Below are 14,259 nucleotides of genomic sequence, written 5' to 3' on the forward strand. Positions count from 1 at the left end.
ACCCCTTTTTTTCCTCTTTTTTTTTTTTTTTTGCTGTTAGGGAAAAAATGCTCAGGGCCAGCTGACATCAACAGTGTCCCATCAGTAAAGCTACACTGGATCACAAATTCTGAAGTCCCAGCCCCCGTCGACTGTACATAGTTTATACTGATCTCTGCCTGTGATTGCTTGCATTTGCATTGCTGGATTTTTTTATTTGCTTCACTATTTTACAAGATACCTTTGCTTTATATGTTGCATACTGTACCCAAAGGGATCGCTGCCTGACAATAAAACACAGCTTTGTACAAAGTTGGATAGCTGTTCCCAGGTAAAGTTTACTAGGGTTTGGTTTCTCGGTTCAAAGCTAGAGATGTCTCTGGGACAGTGCGGCAAGTGTTTAGCAGCACAGTAGCCGGTACCCAACTAAAACTGGCAAAATAATAATAAAAAAATAGTAAAAGCTTAGAGTTGCATTAGATCGTCTGAAAGAGGAATCTCAAGCAAAAAGAAGAATTGTCCTTCAGTCAATCTCACAGAGATGGTAGCCGTAGTTCCCTCTCTTGCTTACCCTATGCGTGTATGTATATATCTATATATCATCAATCTATCTAATTTTCAACATGGCCTCATCTTAGGGTTGCCATGTCACTCTTCGCCACCGGCATGGGGTTTGGGGGGCATAGCCCGAGGAGGGCGGGGTTTAGGGAGGGACTTCAATGCCATAGAGTCCAATGGCCAAAGCGGCCATTTTCTCCAGGTGAACTGATCTCTATTGGCTGGAGATCAGTTGTAATAGCAGGAGATCTCCAGCTACTACCTGGAGGTTGGCAACCCTACCTCATCTGCAGATTGTTAAATCCATAGATTGGGGTTATGGGGAGAGAGAGAGAGAGAGAGAGATCTTTATACAAATTTGGGGGGAAACCATATCCCAAAAAAATGTTACAACTCCCCCAATCAGATTAGCGTGGTCTGCAGTTGAGCTGGCGATGAAGCTCCATCAGCCCGCTCTCTTCAACTCTTAGCACATGCCATTACCACTGGAACAGGCACCTGGAGGAAGGCAAGGAAGGAGGAGCTACAACCTCTGTCTCTGTATGACCTGCAGAGGGTTGCCAATGGAGGCAGGCCAGGAAGGAAGGAGATGCTACTGCATCAGCTACAGATGTGGCAGTGATGCAGGCTGGCTGGTGGGGTGGGGGGGAGGAACCAGTGAGTAGGCATCTCAGCAAGCCAGCAAGGGAGAAGATGGGATCCCCCTCCCTGTGAGTCTTACAAGTCTATACTTACTATTTCTAATCTGAACCAGGCTTTAGAGTATGTATCAAAAAAATCCACAGAAAGGGACCCAAAACAGACATGGATGATTTTTCTACACACCTGAAAGAAGCCCTAGGTTTTTAGTCAATTCTGTAATCTACAAAAAAAAAAAAAAACACCCAAAATAACAGAAGCAACATCTGTGGCTTTAAGATATCAATGCCCACATATGTCGCAAGACTGAGATCTTAGTGACCATTTGGGGGGTTGCTAGGCAACCACCACTGTATCAACAAGCCCTCCATGCCTTGATCCCCTGCTTGTATATATATAATCTCAAACCCTGCAGCAAATTATTAGCTATATTATTGCTGAAACTGCCTACTGTCTATATGATATATCTGTACCCTACTCTGGTCTTGCTCACGGCTTAGCAAAATCCAGCTTTTAGTCAGTTCAGCCCCTTTACATTCATTCCCTTTGAGTCTTCATTAAACCTTATAGGCCACAGAAAAAGAAAGTACTCCAAGGCTGAACTTTTCTTTCAGAGCAACCATCAGCTATTCGTGCTACCTCCATCATTTCTATGGTTTTCCCCATGTGATAAATTGCTCTTGCTAGGAAGGATCCTATAAGAAACGTGAGGGAATCTGGAGTTCTTCCACCTTACAGAACTTGAAGCTATTTTTACTTTTCCCTCAGATAGTCACCTCAGGCATTCAGGGACCCTTTCCTTGTAAAAACCTGCCATTTTAAAGGGGGCTTTGTGTAACACAAAAGCTGAGTAAGCTGCACAGAGAATCTGAAATAAGAAGGGTGTAAAAAAAAAAAAACCCGAAGTCATCTGTAAGATTCTGTATGGTGGAGTCACTTTTTTTAACAAAAGAAACCTCAGACATGCCCCATTTAAGCTGACATGTATGATACATCAAGCGAGGTGTTCAGGGATTCTTCCTGCGTTCTGAATTTCTTGCCTTATTTCTCAGAGTTTAACTGTGTAGCTAGTCATCCTGAGGTCATGGTTCGAGGGGGACATATTTGAAAAAGCAAATGGCAGGCTTGATAGGTAAGAATAACTGGGGCAAAGAACAGGTGGAGCAGGTAAGGGTACAAGCACAGTCATTACTGACCCATGGGGTGATGTCACATCACCATGATTAGGCTGACGTTTATGGGGTGGTTTGCCATTGCCTTCCCCAGTCACCTACACTTTACCCCCAGCAAGCTGGGTACTCGTTTTACAGACCTCGGGAGGATGGAAGGCTGAGTCAACCTTGAGCCGGCTGCCTGTAACTGACTTCTGTCGGGATCGGATTCAGGTCGTGAGCAGAACTTTTGACTGCAGTACTGCAGCTTACCCCTCTGCACCACGGGGCTCTTGAGATGATTTAAAAGCAAGGAAAAGAATAGAAATGGGGCGGGTACAAGCAAAAGTTGAGGGCAGCAGGAAAAGAGGAAGACCCAACAAGAGATGGACTGACTCAATAAAGGAAGCCACAGCCCTCAATTTGCAAAATCTGAGCAAGGCTGTCAAAGACAGGACATTTTGGAGGACTCTCATTCATAGGGTCGCCATGAGTCGGAAGCGACTTGATGGCACTTAACACACACACACATACACACACAAGCAAAGGCCTGTTTCTAAACACCCCTGAGGACTCTGCCTCTCTTAAAACACTTGGCTGACTTCTTTTTCCCCTTCTCTGTCTCAGATAATTGGATTATGAGGTAGTTCAATCAATAGCTGACTCCTTTCTCTGTATCAGTTTTCAACTGTTAGCTGCTGTTTTCCAGTTTGATGAGGTGCTACTAGGGTTGCCAGGTCCCTCTTCGCCATCGGCGGGAGATTTTAAGGGCAGGGTTTTAGGATGGGAGGGACTTCAATGCCATAGAGTCCAATTGCCAAAGTGGCCCTTTTCTCCAGGGGAACTGATCTCTATTGGCTGGAGATCAGTTGTAATAGCAGGAGATCTGCTATTACCTGGAGATTGGCAACCCTAGGTGCTACCCCCCTTTTTCCCTCACTATCAGCTTGTAACCATTTTTAGGTGCTACTAATAGTATAAAAGGAGAACTTTGTTCCCGTTCAGCCTTTGCTGAGTAGATTTTTGAAATCCCCTTTCCTAAAAAATAAGGTTTGACTGAAGGTGAAGAGTTGGTTTTTATAACCCGACTTTCTCTACCCCTTAAGGAAGAATCAAACCGGCTCACAATCACCTTCCCTTCTCCTCCCCACAACAGACACCTTGTGAGGTAGGTGGGGCTGAGGGAGTGTGACTAGCCCAAGGTCACCCAGCTGGCTCCATGTGTAGGAGGGGGAAAACAAATCCAGTTCACCAGATTACATCCGCCGCTCATGTGGAGGAGTGGGGAATCAAACCCGGTTCTCCAGATCAGAGTCCACTGCTCCAAACCATTGAAGTCCCTCCCCTCCCCAAGACCTGCCCTCCTCAGGCTCCACCCAAAAAAACTCCCACCAGTGGCAAAGAGGTCTACACATGACCTAGTTTCTCTCTGCTACACTTTTGTTTGGGACCACCAAGATACAGGGAATTCTCCTGGTAATAAGGAGAAGGTCCTGACTGGAACGCTTAGGACCTCATCCAAAGAAGTTGCCTGCACCTTGGATTTTAAATAATCACAAACCAGCTACGGAGGGCCAAAAAAAGAGGTCAACAGCCCACAAAAAGAGGAGAGGGTGAAACATTGCACATCCTCATTTACATTCAGAGAATTTATGCATCGTTACTATCATTTACCAAGAAAGACAACACACCAAAGTGCCTGGGGCCTCAGGCAGAGCTCAGCTCCTTGACTGACAGGCTGTCACTCAAATGTTTGCAAAAAGCTTCTTTAGCCAAAACAGAAAAGAACTGGCCAGTTCTGCTGGGTAGTATTAGAACCCAGACATTTCAGAAGGCAGCAGAATTGCCAACCTCCTGAAATTGACCAACATTCAAAACATTCTTTAGTTTTGCAATACATACATACATTTTGACTGAGAAATGATCAATAGCATCTTTGATGTTCTTCATGTTGCTATTTCTGTTATGCTTTTTACCTTTGACTGAGACTGAATCAGCTACGTATATACTTATTCCTTAGATGCCCTTTTTCAAACTGTAATTGACGCTGCAGGATACATAGTGTTATAATATTGCACTTGTGTGCTTTTTTGCATTTATTTGTTCTTCAATGTTGATTTATTTTCCATTAAATGCCAGCTACGTTTTCCCATATTGAATGTTGGTCAATTTCAGAAGAGTGCTGCCTATTCCCTCAGTCTCTACTACTTACAGCACAGGTTACACATTTATCTCAAATCTCCAGGTACTAGCTGGAGATCTCCTGCTATTAAAACTGATCTCCAGCCAATAGAGATCAGTTCACCTGGAGAAAATGGCAGTTTGGGCAATTGGACTCTATGGCGTTGAAGTCCCTCCCCTCCCCAAACCCTGCCCTCCTCAGGCTCCGCCCCAAAAACCTCCCGCTGGTGGCAAAGAGGGACCTGGCAGCCCTAGAAAATAAGCCTCGCAAGTCTCAAAGGGGAAAAAAGGAAGGGACTGAAATAAAGGACATCTGGCCACCCTCTCAGACGCCAGTTCCTTCAGTGTCCCCAGGGTTGCCAACCTCCAGGTACTAAATGAAGATCTCCCACTATTACAACTGATAGAGATCAATTCCCCTGGAGAAAATGGACACTTTGGCAATTGGACTCTATGACATTGAAGTCCCTCCCCTACCCAAACCCTGCCCTTCTCAGGCTCCGCCCCAAAAATCTCCAGGTATTTTCCAACCTGCAGCTGGCTACCCTGTCCCCCATATGCCCTTCTTATTGAGCAGTCATTTCTTGCTTTGCTTCACACCAGCCAAAGTAGGGGAGATGGAGAAAATAGACAGTTATGGAAATTGTATAGGAGTTCATTTCGATGCCTTAAAACATTTAATAGTATAGGCACTGTATAGGTAATCAAAGGTTTACTGCATCTGAATGGGGAGGCTCCCTTTAGTCACCATGGATAGTACCACTGAAAGACCTAGGCCTTTTATGCACAGGTTGTTTCTGTTGGATGTGCTGCTTTCTCAATGCACAGTATTTGCAGTCGAATTCTCAAATCACTCTCCAGAGGGGCTTTTCCGCCAAAATAAATTCCCAGAGTACTTGGCATTAAAAAGGTAAAGGTCCCCTGTGCAAGCACTGGGTCATTCCTGACCCATATGGTGACATCACATCCCGACGTTTTCTAGGTAGACTTTGTTTGCAGGGTGGTTTGCCTTCATTACTCAGAGTAAATTTCTGCATGTGTCAGTGAAAATGTGGAGCATCTGAAGCTGGAGATCTCCCGCTATTACAACTGATCCCCTGCCTACAGAGATCAATTCCCCTGGAGAAAATGGCTGCTTTGGCAATTGGACTCTATGGCATTGAAAGCCCTTCCCCCCTAAACCCTGCCCTTCTCAGGTTCAGCCCCAAAAATCTCCGGGTATTTCCCAACCAAGAGCTGGCAACCCTATCTGTGGTTTGGAAATCAGCGGTAATTCTGGGAGCTCTCCAGGCCCCACATGGGGGTTGCACTTGCCAGCCCTAAGAGACAGTGAACAAAGTGCACTTCAACTTGCCGTGAAGTTTTTGAGAGTTTAATCAGTAGATTAATCAGTTAAAGATTCACTTGATTATGGAGTAGAGCCTAATTTGAAATCGGCAAGGCCAAATTTGAATCAGCAGGGTGCTGAGTTAAGCGGACTGTTGTACAGTGAGGCTATTTTTGTTCTGGGGGGAATGAGAAAAAAAATAGGAAAGATGTGCCTTTTCTTCTAACAATGATTTATAGCTTTAATGTATCCCATTTATCTTATCTTGCAGTACCTCACAAATACACCTATCGCAAGGACTGGGTATTACGCATTATATTTTTCAAAATGTAATTGATTAATTAATAGTCAAAACAGTTACAAGATAATCATCTAACCATCCTTTAATTAGCTGACAATCCTAGATAAAACTGAAGTCCTAAACTCCAAATCCATTCCTGCAGCTAACCTTTGTGAATTGGGTTGCCAACCTCCAGGTACTAGCTGGAGATCTCCTGCTATTACAACTGGCCTCCAGCCAATAGAGATCAGTTCACCTGAAGAAAATGGCCGCTTTGGCAATTGAACTCTATGACTAGGGTTGCCAGGTCCCCACTCACCTTCGGCGGGAGGTTTCTGTGTAGATTGTGTGTGCGCGCCGCCTCGCAAGGAGCCTTAAACAAACTCAGTTTGAGTGGTCTAAGGCTCCTTGCGAGGCGGCACTTCCAGTTGTAAACCAGAAGTGCTGCATTGGTGCGTGCATGCACGATTGTCTGCTGGCCCTCAGCTGGTCGACCGGCAGAGAGGCACATTACCTAGGGTTTGCCCGCCACCAGCGGGCACCTGGCAACCCTATCTATGGTATTGAAGTCCCTCCCCTCCCCAAACCACACCCCCTCAAGCTCCACCCCAAAAACCTTCGCCAGTAGCGAAGAGGGACCTGGCTACCCTATTTGTTAACTATCCAAGGATTTTTGCACTCTGCTTCACAATTTAGACACTAAATCCAAGGGTTCTTCCCAACACTAAGAATGAAACCTAGAAATCTAGCTACAAGACAGATTTATAGCAGTTGTATATAAGGTTAACAACATCGAGTGAGGCCTGGAGTTTTTCCAAAATTACAAGTGATCTCCAGACAACTGAGAAATGCCAGCTTCCAAAGGCAGACTCTATGGAATTGCATACATCTCCGCTGAGCATCCTCTCCTCCCCAATCGCCACCCTTCCCCAGGCACTGGCCACAAATCTCCTGGAATTTCCCAAGCCAGAGTTAGCAACTGTAGTTGTATACCAGGTTAATTATCATGGCTTCCTTCAAAGAATCCTGGGACTTGTAGTTTGGTAAAGAATGCTGTTAAATGTCCTTAAGCCTACCTGCCCATTTAGTGAACTATATAGATCCTTGGGTTGAGGGAATGCCTGTAGTGGTGAGCCAGAGTGGTGTAGGATCCAGCAAAATTCGACCCGTTTTTATTCAAGAAATGCCAAAGTCCGACACACACACACACACACACACACACACACCCCGATTCAGATCCGTGGAATTCGGCAATTTGGAGTTTGCAAATAAATTCGGCCATTTAAAGCCATTAAAAACACATTTGCGCCTTTCCGCAGCTCCGGGAAGGGCAAGTTTGGCTTACCCCCTCACACACACACACACACACACACACACACACAGAATCTCCCCCCCCCCATACACATACACAGGGAAAAGGTTATAGAGAAAAGCCCCAAAATGGGTCATACTGTGAATGTCTTCTTCTCTTCCATCAGGAGCAGGGACTGGGAGTCAGGACTCAGGAGTAATCCAATACAATTCTAGCAGACTCACACACAGAGACTCTCTCTGGCCATTTATGCACGGGAGGTTTTGCCTTGGATTTGCCGCTCTCTAGATGCACATTAAGGATGGCTTGCTCCCATTCATTTCAATGGGCAGATGGAGGGGACCGCATATCTCAGGACCCCCTGACCCAATCTTCACAAAACTTGGGGGTTCTTGCAAGAAGGGTCCCCTCAAGCTACACTGAAAGTTTGGGACCTCTACCTCCATAAATGCCTCCCGGAGTCATGGAAAGCCGTGACTGTGCACACACACACACACACACACACACACGGGGATCTCTCTCCACACAAACAGACACTCCCAGTCTCTCTTTCTCTCCCCGGGCCGTGCAGCAGCCGGGGTCACGCACTCATCCACGACTGATTGGCCAGAAGAAGACCCAGCTTGGCCACCGATTGGCCGCGGGAGAATGCTGCTTTGGGGCGCCGAACTTGTACGAATTTATCTGGCATCTGCCCGAACTCGCTGGGTTCGGTTCGTTGTTTTCCCGCCTTTTTTTACTTCGGTTCTATCCAAAGTAGAAACCGCCGAATCAGGGGAAATTCGGCTGTTTTTCTTGTCGGATGGAACCGAATCGAGAGCCCTACCTGGGACCTCCTGCATGCAAAGCAGATGTTCTACCACTGAGCTACAGCCCTTCCCCATCCGTTGAGAGGGCAGCAGACTTCACCATCTTGACATCTGCGATCCACATAGGAAACTTCTATCAAGTGCAAAGGGCTTTGCAGTTTGAAAGAGGATGGTGTGCCCTTTGCTCAGGAGAAGAAAGATCTAGTTAAGTGAAAAAAATTCTGTACTAAGAACAAGAGGGTCCAGGCTAGCCCAATCTTGTCTGATCTCGGAAGCTAAGCAGGGTCAGCCCTGGTTGATATTTGGATGGGAGATGACCAAGGAAGTACAGGGTCATTATGGTCATTTATGCATGGGTACTTTCACTCACGTTTCCCCCCGGTCTGTCTCGGTTGTTCCTTGGAGTTATGCATGAGTTTTCCATCTATTAGAGATGACCTTGCTGCCAGCCCTCTCAAATCCCAGGACGTCTCGTTCCTCTATTAACCCGATTCTTCCATCTCCCCAGAGATCAGCCCAGATGAAATCCCCATGCATAAGGCAAAGTGCGGGACATGCAAGCTTGGTTTCTCTCACAGCCAATTACAAAGCAGCGTGTAAAGAGGCGGGGATTCAAATGCTTCCTGCTTCCTCGGAGCTCTTTCTGAGCAAAAGAAAAGCTTTTTAAAACCAAGGCTTTCTCTCCCCCCCCCCTTTTTTTTCAGATTGCTCCATTTTTTGTTTTTTCTTCTTAAAATGCTTTTTTATGTGGCAATTGGATTTTGGGGGCAGGATTTTCTCTCACACTAAGCACTACAAAATAAGCCAATTACAAAGCAACATTTAAAGGGGCAGGGACTTGATATGAGCTTGGAGACTGCTGGTGCATAGACTCCCAACAGGAAAGTGTGGGTCCAGTAGGCAAAGAAGACTCAGGTAAGACTCCCATGCATAAATGACCACAGAGAACCGGGTTTGATACCCCACTCCTCCACATGAGTGGTGAATGCTAATCTGGTGAATTGGATTTGTTTCCCTGGTCCAACACACGAAGCCAGCTGGGTGATCTTGGGCAAGTTACAGCTCTGTTAGAGCTCTCTCAGCCCCACCTACTTCACAGGGTGTCTGTTGTGGGGAGGGGAAGGGAAGGTGACTGTAAGCCAGTTTGAGTCTGCCTTAAGCGGTAGAGAAAGTCGGCATATAAAAACCAACTCTTCTTCAAAGGCAAGCAATGGCAAACCACCTCTGTTTGTCTTTCACCTTGAAAGCCCTATGGAGTCATCATAAATTGACTATGACTTGTTGGCACTTTACACACACGTAAATGGAGATACGGGGCAATCGAACCTCTCTTCTATCTCCTTACAGATTAGCACCCTCTTTCGTCTTCTTACACTATCCCTCATTCAGCAACTAGAAAACTCACATTCTGTGACGGGTGAACAATAAACAATGATTTGCCTGCAAAAGTCATTATTTTGCACACTGTTTGGAATTGCGTGGTCATCAACATTAAGACTTAGTAACAAATGAAAAATGGAAGGAGAAGAATTGGTGAATCATTGAGATAGATGCCCCCTGTGTGGAAGAAGCTAATTTTTGTAGTAAGCTGATGGCTGCACTAAAGCCTACCACTGTTCATCAGAATCCCAACCCAGATATATTTTAAGCAGCAACTGGGTTTTATGTATATGCATGCAATTTGCATAATATTGTTTTTTACTCTCAGGGATTGGTACAAGGTGCTGGTTCTGCTGTAGATGCTATGTACTGCATCTAGAGCAGGGGTGTTGAACTGATTTGTTACGAGGGCTGGATATGACATAAATGTCACGTGGTCGGGCAGGGCTATGTGTTCCATAAAATTTAATGCCAGGTACCAGAGATGCAGGAGCCCCATGATGCAGAGTGGTAAGCTGCAGTACTGCAGTCCAAGCTCTTCTCAGGGCCTGAGTTCGATCTTGACGGAAGTCGGTTTCAGGTAGCCGGCTCAAGGTTGACTCAGCCTTCCATCCTTCCAAGGTCGGTAAAATGAGGACCCAGCTTGCAGGGGGTAAAGGGAAGATGACTTGGGAAGGCACTGGCAAACCACCCCGTAAACAAAATCTGCCTAGTAAATGTCGGGATGTGACATCACTCCATGGGTCAGGAATGACCCGGTGCTTGCACAGGGGACTTTTACCTTTAACTTACCAGAGATACAAACTTTATAGAAGACACAGGCAGAGTCAATTAATGATATTATTTTTTACTTTATTTTTTTACCTAGAATACAACCATGCTTAAAACAATAACACTCTTACAGGATTTTCTTTCATTTAACAGTCTTTGATAATTGACACCTCGGGACTGAGAGATTCTGTTTTGAATCTCTCCCCCTCCAGCTTCAGCAGATGACCCCACATTCTAGTATTATGAGAGAGGGATAAAAGCTTCTCCCTGTCCTCTCCTTCCATGCTATGCATAATTTTATAGACCTCTATCATGTCTCGCATTAACCGCCTTCTGTGCAAGCCTCTGAAAGCTTAGAAAATTGTGGAGGGGTGAGATTTCCAAACTGTCCCTCTGTAAGTGATTTCTCTCAGGCTTGCCAGCCAATGGTGAGTGTACCACTCCAGAACACAGATGAAGCTGTGTCAAAACCACCTGCTGATTCTGCAAGCTTGCCTTGGTTCTTGGATCCAACAGGGGGAAACTGCAGTGGTACCCATTAAAATGCTAGACAGAGAACCTGATGCTGAGATGCTCATTGGCCATTGTCCGCATGAGATGTTCTTTCGCTGGATTTGCCCCTTTCTATGCTAACTGAAGAGTCAGGACAGAAGAATCACCATGATACCTCGTGGGGAGGGGCCATGGCTCAGTGGTAGAGCATCTGCTTGGCATGCAGAAGGTCCCAGATTCAATCCCCGGCATCTCCAGTTAAAGGGACTAGGCAAGAAGGTGATGTGAAAGACTTCTGCCTGAGACCCTGGAGAGCAGCTGCTGGTCTGAGTAGACAATACTGACTTTGATGGACCAAGAGTCTGATTCAGTACAAGGCAGCTTCATGTGTTCATGTGAGTTGGGGTCAGCACTGACCTAACATAAGAACATAAGAAAGGCCGTGCTGGATCAGACCAAGGCCCATCAAGTCCGGCAGTCTGTTCACACAGTGGCCAACCAGGTGCCTCTAGGAAGCCACAAACAAGAAGACCACAAACAAGACGACCTCTATGAATACATCAAGACAACACCTAGGCTTGGCAGGTCCCTCCTGGCCACCAGCGGGAGGTGGGGGGGTAGCACTGCCAGCTCCAGGTTGGGAAACTCCTGGAGACTTGGGGGGGTGGAACCTGGGGAGAACAGGGATCTCAGTGGGGGACAATGCCGTAGACTCCACCCTCCAAAGCAGCCATTTTCTCCAGGGGAATTGATGTTTGTTGTCTGGAGATGAGCTGTAATTCCAGGTTTAAAGCCACAGTACTCCCCACACTGTGACCTTGTTCTGACTTCCATGTCCATTAAAAAAAAACTCTGGGAATATCTAGTCATGTTTTGACCTTAATAACGTGATATTGCTCTCCTCAGCAATGCTTCTATTCTCCACTAGAGGGCAGATTCGGCTAAATGGCCCAGTACTACTCAAATTTGATAAATACATCCAATACTTTATTGAAATGCATTAAAATGACATTGGGGGGATTATTTAGCAAATTAATGGCATAATCCTACAGCAGTTAAACCACTGTCTAGGCATAGCTCAGACCATCATGCCTGCATATGTGCAGGCATACCATCATGCCAATGCTATGCCAGTACAGAGACCAGAAATAGGCAGTGCCAAGGGTGTGCTGGGGAGAAGCAAGATTTAGTTGGCATCCTAAACCCACTCAGCTCAAGTCCCTCCCCCAGTGCCACATATAAACACTCCCATTGAAACAAAATGCATGCACAAGAAAATTCCTGCCTCCTTCCATGCCTACATAGGCTGTAAAAGCCAATGACAGCTCTCCTAAGCATAGGGTTGCCAGGGGTGGGAGGTTTTTGGGGAGGAGCCTGAGGAGGATGAGGTTTGGGGAGGGGAAGGACTTCAATGCCCTAGAGTCCAATTGTCAAAGAGGCCATTTTCTCCAGGTGAACTGATCTCTATCGGCTGGAGATCAGTTGTAATAGCAGGAGATCGCCAGCTAGTACCTGGAGGTTGGCAACCCTGCCTAAGCAATATATAAACCCCACCCAGAACACCCATAGTTCACAGCATGGGACTATCCACCTCTGGCTTCAAGTTGTGCACTTTTCAACACCAACAACAAAGGGGGGGGACTTAACCCCACAAAACAACAGAATTAAGTACTCAACGGTCAAGAAAAAATAAACATCCAAGGCCAAAAGTTATACAATCTAAAAGTTATGTCCATACAAAATATGTATGTATTTTAGGGTTTCCAGGTCCCTCTTTGCCATCGGTGGGAGGTTTTTGGGCCGGAGCCTAAGGAGGACAGGGTTTGAGGAGGGGAGGGACTTCAATGCCACAGAGTCCAATGGCCAAAGGGGCCATTTTCTCAAGGTGTGGAGGTTAGCAACCCTAATGTATTTTTTACAGGCTAAAATCTAATGACACGTATAAGGCCCTGCAAAAGACTTCCAAATAAGCATGCTCTTGTAACACAATTAGACATAAAACCACACAATTAGACTCTGACCATACGTGTTTCAGCTGTACAGCCTTCCTCAGTGGTCTAAACAATCGCTATTCCAGACTACAAAATATATACATAAATTTCTCAAATTCTTTATGACTATATGTGCATTGCGCTTGAACATAAGGACCTTAATACTTGATAACTACTCCAGACTTTAAGGCAATTTTATGACTATGAGATGTTGACAACTTTATTTATGGCTGAAATATAACATCCCCTCATTGAAGAGAGAAACGCACATGGGAATTAGTTTCCCATCTGTATGGAAGCCTAAAACAGAGGAAGACGTTTTGCAGTAATATATTATTTGTTATCCTGCACATTTCAACTACATGATTGGCTTGATTGGCTTTTAAAGCCGTTTATGGCCTGAGCTTCCCGTACTAGGGAAGGACTGTGGCTCAGTCGAAGATTCTTGGCTTTGCATGCAGAAGGTCCCAGGTTCAATCCCTGGCATCTCCCGTTAAAAGGACCAGGCAGTGGGTAATGTGAAAGACCTCTGCCTGAGACCCTGGAGAGCTGCTGCCACTCCGAGTAGACAATACTGACCTTGATGGACCAAGAGTGTGTGGTTCAGTATAAGGCAGCCGCATGTGTAGGATTGCCAGGTCCATTTCACCACCGGCAGGAGGCTTTTGGGGCAGAGCCTGAGGAGTGTGGGGTTTGGGGAGGGGAGGGACGTCAATGCCATTGAGTCCAACTACCAAAGCGGCCATTTTCTCTAGCTGAATTGGTCTCTATCGGCTAGAGATCAGTTGTAATAGCAGGAGCTCTCCAGCTAGTACCTGGAGGTTGGCAACCCTACTGGCAGGGGTGACCAGGACCCCCCTGGCCACCTGAGGGGGTGGAGGCTAGGATTATCAGGTCCTGAACTCCTGAAGATTTGGGGGTAGAGCCTTGTGAGGACAGGGGCCTCAGAGGGGTACAATGCCTTAGAGTCCAATGTCCAAAGCAGCCATTTTCTCCAAGAGAACAGATCTCTGTAGTCTGGAAAGGCACTCTAATTCCAGAGGATCGCCAGGTCCCACCTGGAGGCTGGCATCCCTAACTGGTATCCATGAGAGTGTTCTGACTCCCCGTCAGGAGGTTGGCATGTGTAACCATTCAAAAGTGATGACCTTGGTGTGCATTTTCAAAGATGTATCTCAACAATGGTACATAGGTAAGGGCCATCAAGTTGCAACTGATTTATGGCAAGGGGTTTTCAAGACAAGTGAGAAGCGGAGGGGGTTTGCCATTGCCTTCCTCTGCAGAGCCTTCCTTGGTGGTCTCCCATCCAAGTACCGATCCTGCTTAGCTTCTAAGACATGACAACATTGGACTAAACCATGCCACCTTACCTCCCCTTAGGGTTGCCAA

The sequence above is a fragment of the Euleptes europaea genome, chromosome 3 (assembly GCF_029931775.1).
Source record: "Euleptes europaea isolate rEulEur1 chromosome 3, rEulEur1.hap1, whole genome shotgun sequence".
NCBI classification, from domain to species: Eukaryota; Metazoa; Chordata; class Lepidosauria; order Squamata; family Sphaerodactylidae; genus Euleptes; species Euleptes europaea.